Genomic DNA, 10,379 nt, shown 5'->3' with positions numbered 1-10,379 from the left:
TTTTCTATCGGGCTCTCGCGTTTCCATGAACCTAGGTGGGTGCGCTTACTGGTGTAGTCTATGGATAACAATAATAATAAGTGGCTAGGCCTTAAGGTTTGTTGTCGATCGTCGCCTCAGCTCACTCATTTGCGTCGAGATCCATGAAGATTCGTTTTCTTTACTGAAAGCAACGATTTCGACGAACCGCACTCGAGTAAAAAGGGACAAATACGCTTCAACCGGGACAATGTGGGGCTGCACGAGCCCTGTGCAAGTATTTGGACCCAAGATAAGTAAAAGTGCCCGTGAATTGTTTGAGCCGTCGTGTATACTAGTACGATTTTTAAGAAAACTAGGAACTGTTCAATTGCTAAGAGAAAACTGTGCTACTAGAAGAGAGAGAAAAAAAATACTAGTAGGTGCGAGTACTTGATCCTGAGTTTATTTGACAGAGAATGTCCTGTGGCCCGTCCGTCCGGCGGCGATATTAATCGAGGCACGAGCGCCGGTCGTTTGCAACGAAATTCTATGGCCATCCAAGGACGCCTTCTTCGTCACATCACAAGTCCAACATTTACAGGGCGAGATCGCAAGTACTGCGTACGTACGTACGGTTTTACCTGCAACGCGAAAAGGAAACAGATCGATGGGAGGACTTGATCACACTGCAAAGTCGCGAGTTCCTCGTTAGTTATCCGGAAGCTTATCTGGGCTTTTATGGCCACCAAACGTAGGGGCGGCAGGACGACCCCCAAACATCCCATCCTTGCAGTAACATGAAATTCCTGTGATTGAGTTGGTTAGGTGAACAGTGATATCTTCAACCCATCAGGGTTCAAATGCTAGTGCTCGCATTATTTCTGAATTTATTTCAGGATTTCCGGCGATGCGCTTTCAGTGGGAGAAGATATTCCCGTTGACGACGAGGCGCCTACGGTGACTTCGTAAATTTCAAGATGATATGTTGGCTCAGTCTCTCGGAGGTGCTCATAGGGGTAGGGTGTGCGTGTGTGCGTTCATATGGGTGAGTATATGCGCGTGTATATGAACGCTTGTGTCTGTACTGATGCTAAAAAAAAGTAACGTGAAATTCCTGTCAGTCACAGTACCGCGGGCCCCACCCACAGCACGGCACGGGGTTGTCGATCCTGCCCTCTCATGGTGACAGCGGAATTAGTTACTGTACCGCCCATAGCTAAACAGAACGTGGCCTACAGAGGACACAGATCATGGTACTGTGTACTCGGATGCGAAAGCCGATCCTAGGTGTATGGAACACGCCTGGCGGCTGTCACTGCGGGCTGGGCCCGTGTAGCGGCACACGGTCGTGGGGCCCGGGGGCAGCGAGATGGACGAGCACCGCCGCGCGCGGCAGACATGCAGCGTGACAGCTAACAGCAGGCGCACGCACGCCGCACGCTGTTTCAGTCAGAGGCGGTTAAACGAGGTTGGAGACCGTGACTGATTACTACGGCCGGTGGTGACCCGCTTTGTTTTTGTGGTGCGCCTGCTTTGCTTTGCTTCGAGTAAAAAGAAGAAAACGTAAAAAAGAAATGTGCTGTTCCTCATGGTAATTCTGCGCCATCCTCCTTTGGGCTTGGGCTTTGGGCTTTGCCTTTGCATGATGATGAAGGGCGGTGGTGCGGCTGGGGGCAGAGGCTGCGGGGTTTCGGTTGGGTGCACCGCGGCGGGGAAACACAGGAGCGCGGATCTCCTGGCGGTTGCTGCGACGGGCGCCAACATCCCACTCCCAGTGCGGGTTACCACGATCATGATGCCCTGGCGTGATCCACCTGCAACTGCAAGCCGCGTGTGGGGCGGTCTCCTTTCTTTCTTCTTCTGGTTCCAGATCTCGCCCAGACCCCGGGCACGCGAGCGAACCGTCGCCGGGAAAGGAAAAGGCCAGGTGGGGCTCTGCTGCTTGTTCCCCCGTCTTGGTGAGCTCGTTACTTTCCGGGCATCACTGCTACCACGGCATGGAGGAAGAATTTTGGTGAATAGCGCCCTGGTTCGTTGCACCCAGAAGTGGATCGTCGAGACGTCGACGCACTCTGGATGATATTGTGTGGTGGTCCACGCATTTCGTCGGGATGATGGGTGATCGTACGTGCAGCAACGTTCCTAGCTAGCTAGCCATGCTTTCTAGCCTAGCCAAAACGTTTGGCGACATGACCAACTCGTTCTCAGACGAATCTCGGTACTGCTCCGAGCCCTTTTCCGCATCCTCATTCCATTCTAGTAGTAGGCCTTTAGCCTTTTCTTTTAAATAGGACGTCTTTAAATAGGCAACCGAACAAAAGAGAGAAAACTCACTTGCTCCATCCATTATCAGCACATCATCGTACCAGCACTAGCATAGTGGATATGACGATGACTTTGCGCCAAGCACTACGTGCCCCGCGGTGCACGCGCCGTCCCGCGTTGCATGGGCAATCAACGTGCCGTCTTAACGAATGATTAGGTGTAGCAAAGCTCGGTCAAGATCACGGGGGACGCGCCATCATTGCGGGCCTTGCTTGCAAGCGAGGGTGCACTAGGACGCCAGGGCCAGGAGACAAGCAACCAACCGGGCAATGTCCTCGGCCACTCTCAGCTGACGGATCCTACACATTGAATGGAGAATTATTTTCGGGGACCGGCTTTATCTCTGTAGCATCAAAGCTATCGCAGCCTGTGTGTATGGTTCTGCTATGTCATTTCAACTTCAGTTCGTGAGCTGTGATTTCTACACAAATGCTTAGTTCTTACTTGACTTGAAATGAAGGATTTACGTAAATTGGTGCCTGGATTGTATCAGCAGCAAGCGTGTGTCGTTTAAGCAATAATATCATTGTCGTGTTTCGTAAAATTAAGAATAGAGATGAAACTGGGGAAGAAAGCAGCCTTGTTACAACTGAAATCATTTCATCTCTCTCTGAACCATATTAACTCACGTTGCTTTAGTACAACTTTGTAGTGAAGTCGGTTCGTATACTCCCTCATATCCATATTAATTGACGTTTCTTTAGTATAACTTTGTACCGAAGTCATTTTCATATTAATTCATATTCATATCAATTGGCGTCGCTTTATTACAACTTTGTAAAAGTTGTCTAAAACAATGTCAATTAATATGGATCAGAGGGATTTCTCTTTTAATGAAAAAAATAGTATGTTTTGGCTCATCACATGAAATATGTTGGTTCTGCGGAATATCATGGCCATAAGAAAAGTATTGTTTTGTTATTTGTCAAGAGGCTGGGAGATAATTATGTATGTATAAGTTATTGCGAAAAACCGTTCAATCTGAATACAAGATTCAGGCAAGGTTGATATGATTCTGAACAAACAACTACAAATATCGATTCAATACATACTCATTTAAGCCAGATGATATATATGGTTACTTCCAAAAATCCAAAAGTTGGTTGGTGAGATAACCTATGTATACATGGTATCATAAGGGTCCACCAGGGCAATGCTACTCTGGTACCATTCTGAGGATACATAGTAGTTCTAAAGTCTATCACATGTGACATGATTAGATGCAATCAACAAGGTATCTCGATTGTGTTTTTTTTACTTACGGTTATAAAGACATGTTTTATTTGATTTGTCGATCGCGCCATTGTTGATCGTATCAATGTATGTCGCTTAGGTTGTGGATCAACGGACGAAGCTTCTAGTCCAGGCATCAGCGCTGATAGTTGTGTTTCAAGCATGGATCATGTTGGTCCATAAGCGAGAGTTGTTTGTCGGATGACAAACCTTTCATCCGGTATGATCCGATGTTAATCCAGGATCAAGAGAGGGTAGCGAATCTGAACTACATCTACAACTGCAACGACACAAAGGCTTTGTGGATGCTTCAAATCAAAAGAGGACCTTTCACTAGGCTTGTGGAGATGTTCAGAAGCAGGGGGGTGCTAGAAGATAGCATCCACACCACTATGGAAGAGAAAGTAGTCATGTTCCTCCATGTTGTTGTTCATAACCAGAGGTTCAGGTTTGTACATAACACCTGAAGGAGATCATCTCCAGGTACTTCAAGCAAGTGTTGTATGATTTTGGGAAACTCGGAGGAGAGATGATCATGTCACCAACCGGCCGGACTCCTACCAAGATTCGTACTAGCCCAAGATGGTATCCATACTTCAAGATGAGCACTTATAGTATGTTGTTACCGTTCTGTTGTAGCCATAACACCATCTTGTAATGCCATTCCAGGATTGCATCTGGGGAAGAGATGGAACTCATGTCACTACCAGAATGCAGAGGTCACAAGCTGCAGCATATATAGGGAGAAAGCACTACATAAACCAGAATGTGCTTTGCTGCTGTTGAAACGAAGGGTTTGCGTAAACTGGTGCCCCAATTGTATCAGCAGCAAGCGTGTGCCGTTTAAGCAATAATATCATTGTCGTGTTTCATAAAATTCAGAACATAGATGAAGCTAGGTAAGAAAGCAGCCTTGTCACAACTGAAGTCATTTCATATACTCTCTCCGAACCATATTAACTAAGTTGCTTCGGTATAATTTTGTAGTGAAGTCATTTCATGTACCCCCTCATATCCATATTAATTGACGTTGCTTTAGTATAAATTTGTATTGAAGTCATTTTCATATTAATTAACACTGCTTTAGTATAACTTTGTAAAAGTTGTTCTAAACAACGTCAAATAATATGGATCAGAGGGAGTACTTTTTAATGAAAAAATAGCACGTTTTGACTCACCACGTGAAACATGTTGGTTGTGTGGAATATAATATCAATAAGAAAAATACTCCCTCCATTCCCACTATCAAAAATACATTTTGCATCAATACAAGGCCACCAACAGTAATCGAGGTAAAAATTAATGATGTTTTCTCGTACTAACATTTTTTTAATACTTACATGAATGTAGTCATAATGACACTCAACCACTTTCTTCCCATCCATTCGTTGCAAGCTTGTTGTGTATTAATAATCCCGATTAACGAAAAGAAAAGTTTGAAGGAAATATGCCCTAGAGGCAATAATAAAGTTGTTATGTATATTTCCTTATATCATGATAAATGTATATTATTCATGCTAGAATTGTATTAACTGAAAACTTAGTACATGTGTGAATACATAGACAAACAGAGTGTCCCTAGTATGCCTCTACTTGACTAGCTCGTTAGTCAAAGATGGTTAAGTTTCCTAGCCATGGACAAGTGTTGTCATTTGATGAACGGGATCACATCATTATAGAATGATATGATGGACAAGACCTATCCGTTAGCTTAGCACTTTGATCGTTTAGTTTACTGCAATTGCTTTCTCCATAACTTATACATGTTCCTATGACTATGAGATTATGCAACTCCCGAATACCGGAGAAACACTTAGTGTGCTATCAAACGTCACAACGTAACTGGGTGACTATAAAGATGCTCTGCAGGTGTCTCCAATGGTGTTTGTTGAGTTGGCATAGATCGAGATTAGGATTTGTCACTCCGTGTATCGGAGAGGTATCTCTGGGCCTCTCGGTAATGCACATCACTATAAGCCTTGCGAGCAATGTGACTAATGAGTTAGTTGCGGGATGTTGCATTACGGAACGAGTAAAGAGACTTGCCGGTAACAAGATTGAACTAGGTATTAAGATACCGACGATAGAATCTCGGTCAAGTAACATACCAATGACAAAGGGAACAACGTATGTTGTTATGCGGTTTGACCGATAAAGATCTTCGTAGAATATGTAGGAACCAATATGAGCATCCAGGTTCCGCTATTGGTTATTGACCGGAGATGAGTCTCGGTCATGTCTACGTAGTTCTCGAACCCGTAGGGTCCGCACGCTTAACGTTCGGTGACGATCGGTATTATGAATTTATGTGTTTTGATGTACCAAAGATGGTTAGGAGTCCTGGATGTGATCACGGACATGACGAGGAGTCTCGAAATGGCCAAGAGATAAATATTGATATATTGGACGGCTATATTCGGACACCGGAAGTGTTCCGGGTGGTTTCGGATAAAACCGGAGTGCGGGAGGGTTACCGGAACCCCCCCCCCCGGGGGGGACTAATGGGCCTAGATGGGCCTTAGTGGAGAGAGAGAGAGGGGCAGCCAGGGCAGGCCGCGCGCTCCCTCCCCCTTGAGTCCGAATTGGACTAGGATGGGGGGGGCGCCCCCCCTTTTCCTTCCCCTCTCCCACTCCTTCCTTCCCCTTACTAGTAGGACGAGGAAAGGATGAATCCTACTCCTACTAGGAGGAGGATTCCTCCCCTCCATGGGCGCCCCAAGGGTCGTCCGGCCTCCCGCTTGCTCCTTTATATACGGGGGCAGGGGGCACCCTAGAACACACAAGTTGACATTGTTTAGCCGTGTGCGGTGCCCCCCTCTACCATAATCCACCTCGATCATATCGTTGCAGTGCTTAGGCGAAGCCCTGCGCCGGTAGCTTCATCATCACCGTCATCACGCCGTTGTGCTGAAGAAACTCTCCCTCGACACGCAGCTGGATCTAGAGTTCGCGGGACGTCACCGAGCTAAACGTGTGCAAATCGCGAAGGTGTCGTATCTTCGGTGCTAGGATCGGTCCGATCGTGAAGACGTTCGACTATATCAACCACGTTGTCATAACGCTTCCGCTTACGGTCTACGAGGGTACGTGGACAACACTCTTCCCCTCTCGTTGCTATGCATCACCATGATAGATCTTGCGTGTGCGTAGGAATATTTTTGAACGGGAAAATTGCATTTTTGCCCCTAGTTGGAACCTACCCACGGGTTTTGCCCTTACTTTTCGACTCTGCTCAATTTTGCCCTTAGATTTGCCCCCGAGGTCGCACGAATGCCCTTTGACCATTTGACCAGTACTTTGAAAATTCATAGCAAATTCATATGAACTCGGAAAAAATGCAAATAAGATATCGAAATGTTCAGAAGAACATTACCTTTATGTGCATCTCATTTGCATTAAGGACAAATGTATCATTTAAACTACCTGAGGTTATTAATGTTATTAACATTATTAAAAATAAAAAGGTATAAAAATACTTTTTTTAACAATAAAAATTACATGCAAATGTAGGTGATGTTTTCTGAACATCCTGATATCTTTTTTTTTGCATTTCTCTGAGTTCATATCAACTTGTTATGAAGTTTCAAACGACTTTGACCATTATTTTGAAACTTCATAACAAGTTGATATGAAATCAGAAAAATGCAAACAAGATATCAGGATGTTCAGAAAATGTCACCTACATTTGCATGTAATTTTTATTCTTGAAAAAGTATTGTTTATACCTTTTTGTTTTTAATAATGTTAAAAACATTAATAACCTTTGGTAGTTTAAACAGTACTTTTGTCCTAAATGCAAATGACATATACATAAAGGTAATGTTTATCTGAACATTTTGATATCTTATTTACATTTTTCTGAGTTCATATCAATTTGTTATGAATTTTCAAAGTATTGGTCAAACGGTCAAAGGGCATTCGGGTGACCTCGGAGAAAAATCTAAGGGCAAAACTGAGCAGAGTCGAAAAGTAAGGGCAAAACCCGTGGGTATGTTCCAACTAGGGGCAAAAATGCATTTTTCCCTTTTTGAAATTACTACTTTCCCCAACAGTGGCATCCGAGCCAGGTCTATGCGTAGATGTTATAGTTGGGGATCGTAGCAGAATTTAAAATTTTCTACGCATCACCAAGATCAATCTATGGAGTCATCTAGCAACGAGGGAGAGAGGAGTGCATCTACATACCCTTGTAGATCACGAGCGGAAGCGTTCAGAGAACGGGGATGATGGAGTCGTACTCGCCGTGATCCAAATCACCGATGACCAAGTGCCGAACGGACGGCACCTCTGCGTTCAACACACGTACGGAGCGGATGACGTCTCCTCCTTCTTGATCCAGCAAGGGGGAAGGAGAGGTTGATGAAGATCCAGTAGCACGACGGCGTGGTGGTGGATGCAGCAGTGATCGCAGCAGGGCTTCGCCGAGCTTCTGCGAGAGGGAGAGGTGTAGCAGGGGAGAGGGAGGCGCCAAGACTTGAGGTGCGGCTGCCCTCCCTCCCCCCCTTTATATAGGCCCCCTGGGGGGTGCCGGCCCTGGATATGGGATCTCCCAAGGAGGCGGCGGCCAAGGGGGGTGGAGTGCCCCCCAAGGCAAGTGGAGGCGCCCCCACCCTAGGGTTTCCAACCCTAGGCGCGGGGGGGCCCAAGGGGGGGGTGCACCAGCCCACTATGGGCTGGTTCCCCTCCCCACTTCAGCCCATGGGGCCCTCCGGGATGGGTGGCCCCACCCGGTGGACCCCCGGGACCCATCCGGTGGTCCCGGTACAATACCGGTGACCCCGAATATTTCCCGATGGCCGAAACTACACTTCCTATATATAATTCTTCACCTCCGGGCCATTCCGGAACTCCTCGTGACGTCCAGGATCTCATCCGGGACTCTGAAAAACTTTCAGATTACTGCATACTCATATCTCTACAACCCTAGCATCACCGAACCTTAAGTGTGTAGACCCTACGGGTTCGGGAGACACGTAGACATGACCGAGACGGCTCTCCGGCCAATAACCAACAGCGGGATCTGGATACCCATGTTGGCTCCCACATGCTCCTCGATGATCTCATCGGATGAACCACGATGTCGAGGATTCAAGCAACCCCGTATACAATTCCCTTTGTCAATCGGTATGTTACTTGCCCGAGACTCGATCGTCGGTATCCCAATACCTTGTTCAGTCTCGTTACCGGCAAGTCACTTTACTCGTACCGTAATGCATGATCCCGTGATCAACCACTTGATCACATTGATCTCATTATGATGATGCATTACCGAGTGGGCCCAGAGATACCTCTCCGTCATACGGAGTGACAAATCCCAGTCTCGATTCGTGCCAACCCAACAGACACTTTCGGAGACACCTGTAATGTACCTTTATAGTCACCCAGTTACGTTGTGACGTTTGGCACACCCAAAGCACTCATACGGTATCCGGGAGTTGCACAATCTCATGGTCTAAGGAAATGATACTTGACATTCAGAAAAGCTACAACAAACGAACTACACGATCTTTGAGCTAAGCTTAGGATTGGGTCTTGTCCATCACATCATTCTCCTAATGATGTAATCCCGTTATCAATGGCATCCCCATGTCCATAGCCAGGAAACCATGACTATCGGTTGATCAATGAGCTAGTCAACTAGAGGCTCACTAGGGACACATTGTGGTCTATGTATTCACACATGTATCATGATTTCCGGATAATACAATTATAGCATGAATAATAGACAATTATCATGAATAAGGAAATATAATAATCATTTTATTATTGCCTCTAGGGCATATTTCCAACAGTCTCCCACTTGCACTAGAGTCAATCTTCTAGTTACATTGTGATGAATCGAACACCCATGGAATTCTGGTGTTGATCATGTTTTGATCTAGGGAGAGGTTTAGTCAATGGATCTGCGACATTTAGATTCGTATGTACTTTACAAATCTCTATGTCTCCACTTTGAACACTTTCACGAATGGAGTTGAAGCTACGCTTGATATGCCTGGTCTTCCTGTGAAACCTGGGCTCCTTGGCAAGGGCAATAGCTCCAGTGTTGTCACAGAAGAGAGTCATTGGGCCCGATGCATTGGGTATGACTCCTAGGTCGGTAATGAACTCCTTCACCCAGACTGCTTCTTGTGCTGCCTCCGAGGCTGCCATGTACTCCGCTTCACATGTAGATCCCGCCACAACGCTTTGCTTGCAATTGCATCAGCTTACTGCCCCACCATTCAAAATATACACGTATCCGGTTTGTGACTTAGAGTCATCCAGATCTGTGTCAAAGCTAGCATCGACGTAACCCTTTACGACGAGCTCTTCGTCACCTCCATAAACGAGAAACATTTCCTTAGTCCTTTTCAGGTACTTCAGGATATTCTTGACCGCTGTCCAGTGTTCCATGCCGGGATTACTTTGGTACCTTCCTACCAAACTCACGGCAAGGTTTACATCAGGTCTGGTACACAACATAGCATACATGATAGACCCTATGGCCGAGGCATAGGGGACGACACTCACCTTTTCTCTATCTTCTGCCGTGGTCGGGCATTGAGCCATGCTCAATCTCGTACCTTGCAATACAGGCAAGAACCCCTTCTTTGACTGGTCCATTTTGAACTTCTTCAATATCTTGTCAAGGTACGTACTCTGTGAAAGACCAATGAGGCGTCTCGATCTATCTCTATAGATCTTGATGCCTAATATATAAGCAGCTTCTCCAAGGTCCTTCATTGAAAAACACTTGTTCAAGTAGGCCTTTATGCTTTCCAAGAATTCTATATCATTTCCCATCAACAGTATGTCATCCACATACAATATGAGAAATGCTACAGAGCTCCCACTCACTTTCTTGTAAACGCAGGCTT

This window comes from Triticum urartu, chromosome 2A, assembly GCF_056163025.1.
Source record: "Triticum urartu cultivar PI428250 chromosome 2A, HENAU_Tu73, whole genome shotgun sequence".
Classification (NCBI taxonomy): domain Eukaryota; kingdom Viridiplantae; phylum Streptophyta; class Magnoliopsida; order Poales; family Poaceae; genus Triticum; species Triticum urartu.
Note: the sequence above shows the minus strand (reverse complement) of the source record.